At 45.4% G+C, this 16962-nt stretch overlaps 1 protein-coding gene across 4 annotated transcripts in view; it reads left to right on the top strand.

Annotated features, from left to right (window-relative positions):
- Window positions 1–10120: 10120 nt before the first annotated feature.
- GPR45 (G protein-coupled receptor 45) overlaps window positions 10121–16962 on the top strand; it is a 34657-nt gene continuing 27815 nt past the window's right edge. For all 4 annotated transcript variants that reach the window (XM_074964652.1, XM_074964630.1, XM_074964645.1 and 1 more), the window contains exon 1: window positions 10121–10634. The gene's annotated coding sequence lies outside the window, so the exon portion shown is untranslated. The remainder of the gene's footprint in view (window positions 10635–16962) is intronic.

Raw genomic sequence — 16962 nt, 5'->3', positions numbered from 1 at the left:
AAATTGTTCGTATTAACAGGTGCTAGATACAATTCCAAGTCAAAAGAGACATGCCCAATACCAAGGTGTGGCATTTCTACAGTTTCTGTATTTTGGTGCTTGACTACACTACAAAAAAAGGCATTGCAACATTTACAAAACACCTTTGGTTAACACTGAAGGTTGCACCAGCAAAGCTAACACCTTTGCATTAACTTGAGCTGGTTTTGACAAAATTGCTTTTCCAATTAAACAAACATTTTTATGGAAATTATTTTCTTGCAATGTTTCAGATTTTCAGTGAAAAATGTGGTCAAAATTACCCTTTGGGAAAGCTCTAAGAAGATAAATGTATGTACTTACCATGGCCCAGCATTGGCATGACGGTTTGGGATAGGCTGAGAACCATTTCACACAACCCAGGAGACAGCAGACAGCGGAATAATACTAGTAAAACAACAGAAAAATCATACCTCCAGTCACTAGTCAAGCTAATTACACCCCTCACAAAATCTTAGATCTCAAAGACAGGTTACAGTAACTTTCTCATTTGCCCCTGAAGTGGTGCGCTTTTCTGTCATAGTGCCTTCAGAGATCACCTCTCTCCTGGGAATGTTACTTCACGTGAGATCAGCTGAGGTTCCTCTCTCCTTGGTATGTTACAGGTGAGATCAGCTGAGGTTCCCATGAGGTGATGTGTTGCTAACTGTCATGATTTGATCATGATTCTCACAATATTTGTTGCTTTTCTTAAAGGCCCAGGACTTGGAATCTGGAATATGAGAATCTGAACTTTCTTTTTTTTGTGAAGTATGTTTCTACCTTGGTTGCAGAGAAAAGCTTGAGAACATTAACCCTAAATGCTCAAAAACCCAAAGGCAAATAAATTCACTCCCAATTTTATTTTATTTTTTTAAATCTCATGATTTTTAAGCCAATTTCATTATTTTTGTAGGCTGATTTCAGAATGGTTGAGAGTGGTAATACTGAGATAAGTCCTTAGACTTGCATGGCTAAGGGCAGGGTATTCTGTGCAGAGAGTTCTTGACTCTGGAATCAGCTTTTCCCTTTTGAGCTGACAAGCCCCCAGTTTGTTGACTTTCATGACGTGCTGCCCGTCCCATTTATTTACTCGAGGTTCCCTGAAGAGATGGGCCCAGTGTATTTCCTTTGTAGCGGTGAGGGTGAGACTTGTTTCTATTATATTGCTTTTTTTAAATGTGTGTGTGTGTGTCCTAGAAATTGTGACAGGCACACTGTGGAAATCAACAAGATAAATAAGGGCTTTCATTTATGTGAGACCCATGTCAGAGAGCTTATGCAGCTTAGATTGGCTTGTTTAGCCACCAACCAGTCCAAAAAAGGGACAGTTGATTCAGCCTTCCTGCTTATTTTTGGCAAACAAAGGACAAAGCCACATCACTCGATCAGGGATACTGCTCCAGGTTTAGAAAACCGTCCTTGGCACTGGAGGAGTCAGAGGAGATAGCTGCACCAGTATCTCCAAGGAGTCATAGGAGTCCTGACAGACAGTCAAGAGGCTATGCTTACTATGCCTCCAGATACAACGCCCCCAGGGACTGTTGGTACTGATTCCTATGGGGCCCACCGCCACTGATGGATCCTTCCTCTGACCTAATTGGGGCCCTTAGGATCCCTCTGACAGGTGGCTGGATCCTTTTAGGTGGTCATATCACTCCTCCCCTCTCAGCAACTGGAACCATCAGTGCACAAGAAGGAAGAGCTGGATTCAGTTCTGCCAATACTGACTGTCCCAACAGTGGCTCTCTAATCATCTCCAGATGACCGCATGACTCCTTAGTCGCCCTCTCCACCAGATGATTACAGTCTGAACCAGCAGCTATTGCAAAAGGTCACTAATGATCTGCAGAGCCCATTAGAGGAGATCCAGTTTTAGAACATGATTAAGAACAGTCTGTGGTGTGGATTCCAGTCTGGTGGCAGATATGGTTATAGGCTCCTTTGTGGATAGGGGAAGCAGTCTCTATTAAACCTCTCTGTGAAGATGGCTCGTTCTCCTGGAAGCATGTAGTGTTTTGCAACATGTTAGAGATCACTGACATATTCCTTAAAGGAAAAGAATTAGTATTTTCAGTGTTCACACTTAGTTTTTGACGCAGCTTGCATGCTGCATAAATCTATTCTCCCCTCCCCCGCATAAAGCCTGTTTAAGAATCTAATATTTATTCTAATAAACATGAAGGCAGCTCTCTTTATCTGTCTCTGTAGATAATACTCATCCCTTCACTGTGAAGACAGATGTCAAAAATTAAAACTGCTATGAAGAAGCCTAAGAAAATGTGTGCTTCAAAATGTCTATTACACAACCATTTAAAGCATCTTCTGAATCATGTCATTGCCCTCATTTCATTTGTTCCTTTGGTTCATTTTTTTTCCCCTTGTGCCATTTTCCTCCTCAAACTGTTCTTGCTGCTTCCTTATTATTCAGATGTATAATTAGAAATCCATTATTATGTTTTATGGAGATGTAAAGAGTAGGAAGAAAGCGGCGTAACTACTTTTTACATACTGCATGCAAATTATCCACCTTGTGTATTTTGGCAGGGGCTCTGAATGTTCGGCAGATGTAGTTTTCATTTTCCTTGGAGCTCTGTTTACCCATTTTATTGCTAGTCATCAAGTAGAGCAGCAGAAAATCTAAAGAAAGGGGGGGGAAACTTTCTATACAAGGAGCTTAATATATGTGGATTGTAGCTTTTTGGCTGGAATGTATATACATTAATGTACTGCACCTACACAATGATTTTCATGGCTATTATATATAATTGATGGCCGTAAAATACACGAGTAAGAAATATACCATACAAGAACTGTCACTCCAAAATTACAATTGTTAGACTAGCATTTTGTAAGATATGATTTTAAATATTCTGCCCAAATAAAGTATGCATGGAATAAAGGAGATGGAAATACTGTGTGGCTGTTTCATTTGTATCTCAGCTCTGAAAATTAAAAAAAAAAAAGCCTGTTTCCTGAGTCTGCTTCCTCTAACTGAGCATATTTATGGCCTCATAAATGTCAGTAGTGCCTTGGTTACCTAGGTGGTTTGATGTACTTAGTGCCTGATGATGTCTTTTTCTGTGCACAAATGTGACACTATGCTATCATTCATAATGTGCACACGGTATAACATACCTTGTCTGCCTAAGTGATGTGATGGAGAACCAATTCTGGTCTCAGTTGTGTCTGTACAACCTTGGCCCATTTTATGGATGTTCACTCCAACTACCTAGTGCCTCAGCTGTGTAATGCACATAATACTTTATACTGGTGCTGGTCACTGTATCTGGGACAACTGCATGGAAATAGCTTTTAAGAGACAGTAAAAGAGCAACATTTCTTCCACAATTACTTTCTTCTTTTCCTTAAGGTATTTGGAGAGGAGATGTCTTGAGGGGAAATAGGGTATTTGTTAATTGAGGTACTATGGAGCTATGGTATGTAAATGTATTAGAAATGCACATAATGTATAAATCCACATAATCTGTGGTAGTGGATTTAGCAGTTCAGTGTAAATTTGATTCCTGTGTTCTAAATATTTGAAGTGCAATGGGTGAAGTCCTCCTATGTATGGTTTAAAATGAAAATAAAGAAAGAATAATGTCAGAAAAATGTACTAGCTGACTCTTTTCATCAAAGGGGCATTCATGATAGCTGGAAGCACCACAGATAACATATAGTATTTTGCCAACATGAACAGTTCTTTGGTTTTTTCCTTAAGATGTAATTTCATGCACCTGACCATAATAATGCAGTATTTCACAGTATTAGGGCATGTCTATACTTACGGCTAAATTGGCACTGGTGTGATCAATGCAGCAGTGTTGATTTAGCAGGTCTGGTGAAGACCCACTAAGTTGATAGCACAGTGCTCTTCCATCGACTTGTGTACTCCAGCCCCCCGAGAAGCATAAAGTAAGTCAGCAGGAGAGTGTCTTCCATTGACACAGCGCAGTGTAGACACTGCTTAAATTGGCCTAAGTTACATCGACTTAAGTTACATAAATTATGTAACTGAAGAAGCATAACTTAGGTCGACTTACAACTTCAGTGTAGACCAGCCCTCAGTTTCCTTTCGGGGGTGGAAAGAGGAGGAAGCAGATTTTAGAAAACAAAACAGCACCATTCACTTAATACTACAACATTCACCTAGCATATTATAAACGTAAGAATTAAGGATGACTGTTTCTTTTTTCACTGAACTATTATATTTGTATTAACTAGTTTGCATTAGTAATGGCATGTAATGAAAGCCTTTTGTCTGGAAACTGAAACTGTGCTTTAGTTTTGAAGGAGGGAGTTGAATTGCTTGGATTGATTTGGAACCTCAAATTTATGTAAGAAAAGAATGACGGTCCAGTGACAGGTTTCTAGTCTGCAACTTAAGAGACCAAGGTCCAATGCCTTGTTCCATCTGCAGACTCCCTGTGTGATCTTGGGCAAATCATTCTGAGCCAGATTCTCAGCTGGAGTTAATCAATAGCGCTCCAATGAAGTCAATGGATTTGCACCACTTGAGGGTCTGCCCCTTAGCCTTTCTGGCCTCAGTTCCCCATCTGTACTTAAAGATCAATTGAGTACTTCCCAACCTCATAGGACCGTTGTGAGGATAAATGAAGGATTAAAAGGTGGTCAGATACTGCAGGAATGGGGCTGATAGATAGATAGATTAGATAGATATGTGGTAAAAGAAGATGTCAGTGAGATAGAACGGGCTTTCTTCTACTGTCAGGTGTGTGTCTTGTATTTTGGCTTTTTTGCATAAAAGGGAACTATGATGCCGCCTTTCTCACTAGAGAAATAAAAGAACCTCAAGGACCTTTACGTGATTCCTATAAAGGAGTAGAAAATTAGGAGAGTAACTTGATGAAAATAGCAAGATCCATTATCCTCCGCCTTTCAAACCTGCTTTTTCTAAGAAAAAATGTGCACTGAGTGAAAGGTAATAAATTCACAGCTTTGGAGAGTAAAGTCTTTTATCCATGCACAGGACAGGCATAGCACAGATGGCACTGCAGGCTACCTCATACCACTCTGTTAATGTGTCTCATCTCTGGACTAGAGGGAGCATCTCCCAGGGTAAAGCATTGTTAGATTTGCATGTCATTCCATTTGTTCTCTGTAGACTGAGACTAGTGATGGGTGAACTTTAAAGATAAACATCTAAAAATGTATATGTCTGTCTCTCATCCTTAGAAGATGGCGTCTTTGTGGTGGGTGTTCACAGGAGTCCCTCTGATAACGGCAGTCTTTGCGAAGCCTCTCCCCAAAGCTAGTCTCTGAACAGCCTTATCTTCAAAAGGAAGATGCCAGAGCAAGAAAAATATCCAAAAGGGTGGAAGGATGGACTCCAGAGGAAAAAGTAAAGTGCTAAACATGAGTAACTTGGTGGGAGGAGGTCCAGTCTGCAAATATTTGAAGAGTGTGAACACAAGAGTGGCTAAGCTCTGAGAAAGGAGAGAAATTATTTACAGTAATCAATGGAGGCAAACCTGGATGAAATTAAGAATAGGAAAGTTAAGCCTGGATATCATGACAGATTCCCTGAATGTTAGATCCATTGGCTGTGGAATAATCTCCAAGGGAAGTGGTGGACACATCATTGATTGGGACATTTTGAAATGGTAGTATGCAATGTTGCACTGGAAAGGAGCTAGACTAGATGACTTACTAGGACTATCTCATCTCTAAATTCTGTGATTATAGAGTGAAATAAAACCATGTAAAGAAATTCTGGCATGCTTTTATCAGACATGCCCACTGACTGGTGAAATCCCAGATCTTGCTCTAAATCAGGGGTTTGCAAACTGGGGGTCAGGACCCCTCAGGGGGTCACAAGGTTATTACATGGGGGGGGTGAGCTGTCAGCCTCCACCACAAACCCCGCTTTGCCTCCAGCAGGGCCGGCTCCGGGCCCCAGCTTTCCAAGAAGGTGCTTGGGGCAGCAGTTAGAAAGGAGCGGCAGTTCCTCCGGCCGCAGCGGCAATTCGGTGGCAGCTTCTCCCCTTTGTCGGCCATGGCGGCAAATTGGCAGCAGCTTCTTCCTTTTGCCATCCGCGGCGGCAGTTTTTTTCACTGCTTGGGATGGCAAAAACTGTAGAGCGGGCCCTGGCCTCCAGCATATATAGTGGTGGTAGATATAAAAAACTATTTTTAATTTATAAGGGGGGGTCGCACTCAGAGGTTTGCTATGTGAAAGGGGTCACCAGTACAAAAGTTTGAGAACCACTGTTCTAAATTATATGTAGATAATTTTGGGGGATAATGATACCAGTGGAACATTGTGAAGGCCAAAGATTGATCCAGGTGAGGTGAGAGATGCTAATGACAGTGCAACATAAAAGCATGTAGCAGTGGACCTGTAGAAAAGGTGAGTGCTATGATTTATGTTTTTACCTTAGGTGCTATTATCAGGCTAGTTGTGCACCTATCCTACATCTATTGATCGTTGTTAAGCATAGTTTTGTATATGGCCTCCATGGTTAAAATGCCAGGCTTCTTCTGTTTCCCTACTGAATAATACTGGCACCTTTCTGTCCTTCTATTTTAAGCCTCTTCACCTGGATTTACTGAAGTAGCTGCACATCTCTCACTGCAATCAAGATCAAGCTGACATGTCTGAATTCCTTAGAATTCTATCTGGAGTGCAGAAGAACCACATGAGCATGGTTTGGGGGTTTTTTTCTCCTCTTCCTTGGGATGGTTTTCTAGATGGACAGAAGGAGATTTCTCAGAATGTATTGGTCACATCCTGTTTAGTCAAGCATGTGTAGAGCTCAGTTGTTGCAAGGACTCGGAACTTTCCTTCTTCCCTTTGCAGGACTTGTTCTCTTAATGGCTTATTGATACAATTTGCTCAGCTAATAAATTAAAAGATGTTGTTTTTAATGTAAACCATACGTAATGTAATGTAAACAATGTAAACAAACTGGGATCTGAAAATCAATCTGGGTTCTATACTGTTTGTGCAACATCACCACTAATAAGGAGTCTTCAGGCCAAATTCTGCCCCTCTTTACATTTGTGCTACTCCAGTGTCTTCAAATTCTGCCCTCAGTTATACCTCTGAAAAACCACATTGCCTTCATCTGAAGCCTTGGCCCTCTAAGTGTAGGCCTCAATCCTGCAGACAGCCTCTACACTTGCACTTCTTTAAAGTGAATAGCTCCATGTGACGCAAAGTTCACTTTTGGAGACCAATTTGCAAGGCTAGGGTCTGAGGCCTTGTCTATGCTGGATGTTTGCCATGATTACAGCCATTAGTGACTAAGCAATGGTGTAGCTGAACTGGTGAGAATCACTAAACAAGCAAAACTGCTGTTTGCGCTGGTGGCGCTTACCCTTGCTTGAAAGAGAAGGCAGAATTTGAAGACAGTGGAGGTGGAGATGGCTGCAATTAGGCAAATCCCCAGTGTGGACAAGTTTTGTTGGTGTGTGAACCAGAAAGAATCTGGCTCACTGTCCCATAACCATGTTGGCTCTGCAGTGCCAACAGCTGTAAAGACTAATACACACTACAGTATATTTTAAATCACTAAAGTAAGTAGATACAACTCTGGATAGACACAGGAAGCAGAGGAAGCAGGTGTCATTTTTACATAGCTACTTTTCAGAGCAAAATTGCGTTTTAATCATAATTTTTAATTTGAAGGCAGTACTGTGTAAAAAAAAAAAAAAATTGAAGTGTTTTTAAAATTCATTTGATCCAGCTGGAGCTAGCACTTCCTCTTTAACTTTTTCTTTTATTATTTAAAAATCTTAATTATCTGAGACAAAATTGGTAGGGAAATCTGCAGAATCTGGGGATTCCACAGAGCACTATCTGCAAACACTCATGCTATTCACTGTTGCCAAATAGAAATGTGCCAGCATTGAAATACCCACCCACTCCCTCCTGCTGCTGCAGCAAACTAATAAGCACATTGACTACATTCATTTAAAGAAAAATGCTGTTCTTTTAATCTTTACATTCTGTAGGCTTAGATTTCTGATTGTGAGTAATGTCATGTTTATCACACATCAGATGGTGCAAAAGCTACTTGACACACCTCAGTGCATTAGGTATTTTAAAAAATATTTTAAGGGTGCCAGCCAGTGAAAGTAGCAGAATATCATCATTGCCTGCAAGTTGTCATATACCTTTTGTATGCCCGTACCAGAGCGAACGAATCTGAAATCAGAACTGTTTGTTTGTTTTGTTTGTTTGTTTTCGGGGGGAAGAAGTGCTGGTCAGGTTCACCAGTTGACCTCGATAATCCTGAAGCCAGCTGCTCCAATAATAGCAGACAAACTTACTCAACATCTTCCACAATATTTCCACACTAAATCATTCTGACAAGGATCACATTATATCTACAGTAATATATAAAATTATGTTTTATTTATATGTTTAAATTAAGACTGGATGACTCTATGACAGAGGTGGGCAAACTATGGCCCGCGGGCCACATCTGGCCCACGGAACCGTCCTGCCCGGCCCTTGAGCTCTCGGCTAGGGAGGCTAGCCCCCGGCCCCTCCCCTGTTGTCCCCCCTCACCCACAGCCTCAGCTCGCCGCGCTGCCAGCACTCTGGGCAGCAGGGCTGTGAGCTCCTGCCAGGCAACACAGTGGCGTGGCTGGTTCCAGCCAGGCAGCATGGCTGCCAGTCCTGCTGCTCTCAGCGGCATGGTAAGGGGACTGAGGGGGGGAGGAGGGGGGGTTGGGTAAGGGGCAGGGGATCCCGGGGGCAGTCAGGGGACAGGGAGCAGGGGGCAGTTGGATGGGGTGGAGGTTCTGGGGACAGGGAAAAGGGGTGATTGGATATGCATGGGAGTCCCAGGGGCCTGTCAGGGGGCGGGGGTGTGGATAGGGGTTGGGGCAGTCAGGGGACAGGGAGCAGGGGGGTTGGATAGTGGGTGGGGTCCCGGGGGGGCAGTTAGAGGTAGAGGTCCCTTAAGGGGGCGGTCATGGGGCAAGGAGCAGGGGCGGTTGGATGGGTCGGGCGTTCTGAGGGGGGCAGATAAGGGGCGGGGCCAGGCTGTTTGGGGAGGCACAGCCTTCCCTACCCGGCCCTCCATACAGTTTTGGAACCCCGATGTGGCCCTCAGGCCAAAACGTTTGCCCACCCCTGCTCTATGAAGATATATTCTAGTTCAAACACAAGTTGATGGTCTTGACTGGATGAAATTCTTTGGCCTGTGTTATGGAGAAAGTCAGACTAGATCAGTGGTGTCAACCAGGGGTACGCATACCCCTGGGGATACACAGAGGTCTTCCAGGGGGTGCATCAACTCGTCTAGATATTTGTCTAGTTTTACAGCAGGCTACATAAAAAGCATTAGCGATGTCAGTACAAACTAAAATTTCATGCAATCACTTGTTTCTCCTGCTCTATATACAGTACACTGAAATGTAAGTACAATATTTACATTTCAATTGATTTATTTTATAATTATATAAAAGGAGAAGGTAAGCAATTTTTCAGTAAGTGTTCTGGGACACGTTTGCATTTTTATGTCTGATTTTGTAAGCAAGTCGTTTGTAAGTAGGTGAAACTTGGGATACAAAGGGGGTACAGTAATCTGGAAAGGCTGAGAGCCACTGGACTAAATGATCATAATGGCCCTTTCTGACCTTAAAATCTATATCATTTAAATGTCACATGTATATGAAAGCTGGAGCTGGGCTGATTCATTATGTATAAATATGTTTGTTGACTATCATGAATTTCAGGATGTATGAGGAGCATATTATCTAGCTGATTTTTAAGTTATTCATCAGGCTCGGGACTTGAAGCTCACTGCTCCTTCCTCGGTGCCTGCATCGCAGCCTAGAAATCCTGTTCTTGTTTTGCTTCATGTTTAAACCTACAGCCTATGGGGGGGCGCTCTGCTGGGGGTCCCTGGCATACAATGCACTTGCTGCAGCCCCACCTGCGGCAGGTCAGCGAGCCGGGGGAAAAGACACATCCCCCAGAGCAGGGCGCTGTGATGAGTCATGACCTGCCTCTGCCTCTCCTCCCACCGCCCCCGAGGGTTGCTACCCTCCCCCTTGCTGATCGGCGGGAGGCCGGGGAGCGCCTGGAGGGGGCGCTCTCCCCGTGCCCGGGCGCTCGCGGGCCCGCTCCGTGCTCCGGGGACGCCAGCTGTTCCCAGGCTGGAAATAACCGCGCGGCTTGGGCGGGTTGCTGAGCGCCGGGCTCGCTCGCTCCTGCCTCGCCCGCTCGCTCCTGCCTCGCCAGCCGCAGCCGCGGCGTCCCTGCTGCGCCGCTGTAAGTGGCCTTCGCCTGAGCCCCGCGAGCTGGGCTCTGTAGCGGGGTGGGCGAAAGGGCTGCTGAGGTGGGCGGCTGCCCCCGTAAAGAGTTTGGGCCGGGGCTGGTTGTGTCACTGCCCGTGGGCGGGTTTCATCTCCCAAGCGGAGGGTGACCAGGCGGCCCTCCAGCGCCGAGGGCCAGCGAGCTGTGGGTCTGCCCCCTCTGCGGGCTGGGGGTGCTCCGAAGTGACTGTGTCCCCTGGGGCAGCAGCCGCCGCCGCCTGGCGAGTGGACCAGAGCGGAAATCGTGGTGAGCAGCTACACACACAGACCCTCCCTGCGTGATCCGTCGTCCGTCCACGAGGAGCCAAGGATCTGCCCCGGTCAGTACCCCGCTCTCTTCTTTCTTCGTGGGGTAGTGCAAAGGGTACCGGGGCTGGAGGGGCTCTCGTGCCAGCTCTTAAAAAAAAAAATCCCATTTCACTCAATAATGAAGTGTATAATTATGGAGGGTGAAGACCAGGGCGGGCGCCCTGGAAGTTTTCTGTCCTGTCCATTTGTTTTCCTTCAGTCACTAATGTTGTACAGATCTAATGTTAATACCGACGAGAAGAGTTAGTAAAATGAGGTCAGCTGTTTGCTGTGGATAACCCTTCCAGGTGTTGCAGTAATTATCCAAAGTTTTCCATAGCTTCAGGGTATAAATTATGTCTTTAGGGGCCTAATCCAAAACACCATCTCATGATCTCATGGATGGGTCATGCTGCCAAGAGCATCTCTTATCAGAGTAATTTAATACCTATCACTAAAAATGCACATTTGTTAATAATTTATACCCCAGTTCTGTCACTCTCACTCCTGCTGACTAGTACTTGATTACTCCCATTGAACTCAGTGGCACTACTAGGTCACTATTTCTAAAGGTTTTTAGGCACCTGAAGATGCGGTGCCTTTGAAATTCCCACCAGGTGCGTCTTCACGTGTCTAAAAACCTTTAAAAATCTAGCCCTAACTCCACTGGTAGCAGGAACGGCGAACCGTGGCCAGTGGGAGCTGCGGGGGCCCGTGCCTGTGGACGGTTAACATCAGCAAAATGTCTCGCAGCCTGCAATCAGATTACCCTGATGAGCCGCATGTGGCCCATAGGTCGCAGGTTGCCCACCACTGTAACTCGAAGATTGTTCTAGAGTGTTTAGCAGAGTGAGGAGCCCAGGAACTCCAGAATCCTAGCGTTGACTTCGCAATGGTTTTAAACTGTCCACTTTTTCCATCTGTAAAGTAGAGATAATATCCCAAAATCTAACCCTTTAACAAAAATCCTAATCCCTTCCCCTCAAATGAAAAAGCAAACTGCCAGAATTTATGGAAGGTGGGACTGTGTCCCCATTTTCTTCTTGCCCCAGTTGCAAGCTGGCAACATGCTGCTGCGTGAGGGAAGCGGCACCCATAGTGTCTTCGGTGACCATGAACGGTCAGAAGCTGTCAGCCATTTCATCTGAAAGTATTGGCATTTATATTTGGTACTTCTGACAGAGCTGTGCGGTCAGATCATATGGATGTTACTGGTACAAGTCCCAGGTGTACATGTTCCATAGAGCAAAGGTTTTCAACCTTTTTCTTTCTGCACCCCGCTCAACGTTCTCCAAAAACACTTCACAGCCCCCCTGTGCCACAGCTATTTTTCTGTATATAAAAGCCAGGGCCAGTGTTAGATGATAGCAAGCAGGGAAATTGCTTGGGGCCTCACGCTAAATTGCTGAGGCTTCGGCTTCAGCCCCAGGTGGCGGGGCTTGCAGCCCTGGGCTTCAGCCCCACATACTGGGTCTTTGGCTTTCTGCATGGGGTACCAGCAAATCTAATGCTAGCCCTGCTTGGGGCCCTGGGCTGAGAACTGCTGTTGTAGAGGTCTCCCATCCAAGAACTGTACAGCAGCCTCAGCTCAGCTTGCGAGATCTTACTGGATCAGAGCAAAGACGATGGGATAGCTGCAAACAGTAATGCAGTTCTTTAAGTTGCTTCTTTGCTAAGGTATCTGCTGCCACTGAATTTTGTTCTCCCATGCTTCTGGGCTCTCTACTCCTGCGTGCTCTATGTCAGTGGCTCTCAACCTTTCCAGACCACTGTATCCCTTTCAGGAGTCTGATTTGTCTTGTGTTCTCCCAAGTTTCACCTTACTTAAAAATTCCTAGCTTACAAAATGAGACATTAAAAATACAAAAGTGTCACAGCACATTACTGAAAAATTTCTTACTTTCTCACTTTTACCATATACTTATAAGTCAGTTGGAATATAAATATTGTAATTACATTTCAGTGTATAGTATATACAGTACAATTTCATTGTCTGTATGAAATTTTAGTTTGTACTGACTGCCTGAGTGCTTTTTATGTAGCCTGTTGTAAAACTAGACAAATATCTAGATGAGTTGATGTACCCCCAGAACACTTCTGCTTACCCCTAGGGGTACGCATACCCCTCTTTGAAAGCCACTGCGCTACAGTCAGCAAATAGGGATATCTAATGAACGGCGGTGGGGGGCATGGATCAACGTTCACGTCGCACTCCCTGTCAGTACCTGGCCCAGGCCGGGGAAGCTAATGATCCAACTAGTGGACCAAATTCGGTGATGAATCCTGGTCACGTGCCACCTGAGGCATGTTGCACATACGCTAAGAAGAAGATGAATGGCTGTGAGGGCAGGGGTATGGAATAGCAACGATCTTGGTAAAAACAGCTTGTGAGAAGGAGATGGTGGGAGGTTTTAAGACTAACTTTGCCCTGTCCTTGACATAAATCTAACCTCAAAGGTTAAAGGTCTGCAGAAAGCACTGTTACGTGTCCAATACTTGAATTGGAGTGGATACAGGTAATACCCCACCCCATCCCATCCCCCCCCCCCTTTTTTTTTCTGCTGCTGGTGAAGTAAGCCCAGAGTCCCCACAATTCTAGCTCTTCAGGCTGGCTCCTGTTAAATGATCCGGTGAATACATCCATAATAATGGTAGCCAACAAGGGGAGATCGTTAATAATAACAACTATTTATTATTAGTCAAAAATACATACACAAAAAACTGCTCTTTTTTCCCCTTCATAGCTCTTGACTTATAAATTACTGACCATCACATTTTCAATCAAATATTAATGAAAGATACTGGAATTAAGTTTTTCTTGACATGTAGGTAACTGTTCTATACAGCTGTCCTGGTAGACTTTTGGTGGTGAACTCTGCGAAAAAATGTTCCTAATATTATTACTGTTAAACTCCTATTTCTCAGAATAGCTTTTCTGTACGAACATGGCAGATAAAGCATTATTATCATTCCATAATACACAGTGACAGGGGAATGTTAGAACTATACAAGGGATAGCCTTTTGTGTGTTAACCAGTTTTCCTCTCCATCATCTCTGTTATTGTAGCTGATAAGGATCACTTAGACTGCATAAGCAAGCATATTGGGGGTTTTTAAAGACAATTCTGTGTACCCAGAGATTCAGAAAATTAATGACAAATGACACTATCAAATTTTCTTGTGTTATTTCCAGTTTGTTTTTCAGTCTGAGTATGTTTCTTAATGGTGGCTTCCAGTAATGGAATCCTAGCATCCTCCACTAGATTGTTCCCACATACTTGGCTCTATATGTAGGCCAGCCATTCAGTTCCTATCAAGGGCAGAGCTGATCTACACTAGCTTTGAAATTTTTTCAGAAACCAGTGACCTACTACATGATAGTTAAAAGGCAGCATGGAAAATATAGTTTACCTTTGGAAATTGGGTTCTTTCATTGTCTGACTGTGTTATACTTAGTTATCCCCAGTGGTGAGCTGGAGCCGGTTCCCACCGGTTCACTAGAACCGGTTGTTAAAGCCCTTTTAGAACCAGTTGTTCCGTGAGGAAGCCCTTTTAGAACCGGTTGTCCCTTGCGGAACAACCGGTTCTAAAAGGGCTTCTAAATTTAACCGGCCAAAAGTGGCGCCTTAGGCCCCGACTCCGTGGGTGCTCCAGGGCTGGAGAACCCAAGGGGAAAATTTGGCGGGTGCAAAGCACCCACCGGCAGCTCCCCACCCCACCCCTGGCCCCAGCTCAGCTCACCTCCCCTCCGCCTCCTCCCCTGAATGCGCCGCCCAGCTTTGCTTTGCGAATCAGCTGTTCGCGCGGGAAGCTGGGTCGGGCTGAGAAGCAGGCGGCGGCTTCGCACTCAGGCCCAGGGAGGTGGAGGTGAGCTGAGGCGGGGGGGACACGAGGAGGGCTGCCCGCACCACAGCAGGTAACCCCGGGGGGGGGGGGCGGGCGGGCGCAGGGGAACCGCTCCCCGCCCCATCTCACTTCCGCCACCCTAGGCCTGAGTGTGAAGCCGCCGCCTGCTTCTCAGCCCTCCCCAGCTTCCCGCCGAACAGCTGATTCATGGGGGCGGGAGGGGCGCGTTCGGGGCAGAGGCGGAGCGGAGGTGAGCTGGGGCGGGGCAGGGAGCTGCCAGTGGGTACTCTGCACCCACCAAATTTTCCCCGTGGGTGCTCCAGGGAGTAGTGCCATAGGCGCCACTTTTGATGTGATCAGTGGGGAGAGCGGCCGCTACTGCTGCTCCCCCCGCCCCAGCTATGCTCCCCCGCCCCTAGGAGCCAGAGGGACCTGCCGGATGCTTCCTGGGAGCTGCCCCAGGTAAGCACCGCTGGGACTCCCCACCTTGTCCCCCGGCAGGTCCCTCTGGCTCTTAGGGGTGGGGTGGGCACCCACTATGGTGGCCCACGAGACCCTCCTTCCCAGTTCTTGGGGCAGTCAGGGGACAGGGGAGGGGGATGGATGGGGCAGGGAACCTGGAGGGGGGGGCAACAAGGAACCTGGGGGGTTGGATGGGGCAGGAGTCCCAGGGGGCGGGGGTGGGCAACGACCCCCTTGTGGGGTGAGGAGGGAACCAGTTGTTAAGATTTTGACAGCTCATCACTGGTTATCCCAATGTGGTGATCAGGGCACAAACATACTCTGTTTACTGTAATCTCTATATTTGTATCATATAAATCCATAAAGTGGAGCAATGCTCAGAACTGTTATATGCTATTTGAAAGCACCTAAAGGGTCTTATTAGAAACTGTAAAACCACTTCTCCATGTCCAAAGAGTGAAAATATTCAGAAGTTTGCTTTTGTCAGATGTCTACTTTTTTTTTCCTCCCCCTTCCGATGAGACATCTCACTATACTGATATTTACAGCCCAGACTCCCAGAAGGGTTGATTTCTTTCCTTCCTTTTTACTTATAAGTTTTCTGCTCCTGAAGAACAATATAAAACAGCTGACCCTGTCCAGAATAATAGCATTAAGGTTACACAAGGAAGACAGTTGTATTAAACTATGTGTTAGTCTGGATCTGTGTGAAGCTCCTTCTGAATTCTTGTGGAATGAGAAAATGTGATTTATTTGTTTTTAAGAATAATAAACAAATGATGGGTTTGGTACTTGGTTAACTTCCAACTTACTGAATATAAAAGTGTTAGCATTTTAATACCAATGTTAGAAAAAGGGAAAACTGGAGCACTGCATGCCTTAAAAACTCGTTTTAAAATTAGCATTATCTTTAAGAACTGTTGATTCTGTTTATTTGAGGAGAATGGCAAATTCATTCACTTTGGGTTAGGAACAGAGGACTGAGAGTGACCTCCTGGGTTATCAAATCCAGTTCTGGCTATCCCAGGCCTTTCAGGTCAAAGTTTGACTCGTGTTCAGAGTCCTACCTCCACCAACTGCTGCCTGTGAACCAAACACATAGGCTACATCTATCCGGTGTGATTCCCCTGCTCACGTACAGGTAGTTGCACTTGCTGTCAGTGAGCTAGTATGAAGGTGAATAGCCATGGTAGTGTGGGTGGCAGCAGTGGGGGCGTGGCTGACTCATGCCAAGTACAACCTTGTCTGAAACCAGTGAGTATGTACTCAGCATGGCTCAGCCATATACCTCTGTGGCCCCTAGCCATTCTACTGCGCTACGCTGCTATTTATAATCTCAGTGAGAGCTAGCGTGAACGTCTGGACACGAGCAGGGGAATCTCTCACCCCTAGCTTGTAGTATAGACATAGCTGTAGACAAGACTGAGGGATGGTACCTGCCAAATACAATGGGCTGGTGTTAGCAGGCACAATCAGTTGAAGTCAAAGGAGTTGTGCCTGCTTACCCCAGGCTGGCATTTGTCCCAGCAAGTTCGGTATCCCAAAGGGGTGGGGGGCGGGAATCAACCACACAGAGCCTTTTTTTGGCCTGTTGCTCCCATTGACAGTGTACAAGATGGGAGAAAGGACACCAGTACCACTATAGTCAAGGGGAGCTGAGGAGCCAGTGAATAGTAATACCAGTCAGTGAGGAAGGGCACCCACAGCAATTACCCAGTGTGACTATGCTAAGAGAAAACTGAACGTAATTGTTGCCAGACTAACAAATCTAGTTTACATCTTTTTCCCTTAGTCAGGAAGGAGCCCCGCTATTTTTATATGTGGATTCCATGTACACAGCCTCTCTTTGTGCATGATTTTAATTGTGCAAAAAGAAAAGGAGTACTTGTGGCACCTTAGAGACTAACCAATTTATTTGAGCATAAGCTTTTGTGAGCTATGTGACGAAGTGGGACTGTTCTTAATGTTTCCTCTGAATAGTGTGGGGGTGCCTCAGTTACCCCTATGAGTTCTTAAGTATCTAGGTGGTGGGATAAGGGTGTATGATCGTTG

The sequence above is a fragment of the Natator depressus genome, chromosome 1 (assembly GCF_965152275.1).
Source record: "Natator depressus isolate rNatDep1 chromosome 1, rNatDep2.hap1, whole genome shotgun sequence".
NCBI classification, from domain to species: Eukaryota; Metazoa; Chordata; order Testudines; family Cheloniidae; genus Natator; species Natator depressus.
This window is presented reverse-complemented; position numbering and strand designations above follow the sequence as displayed.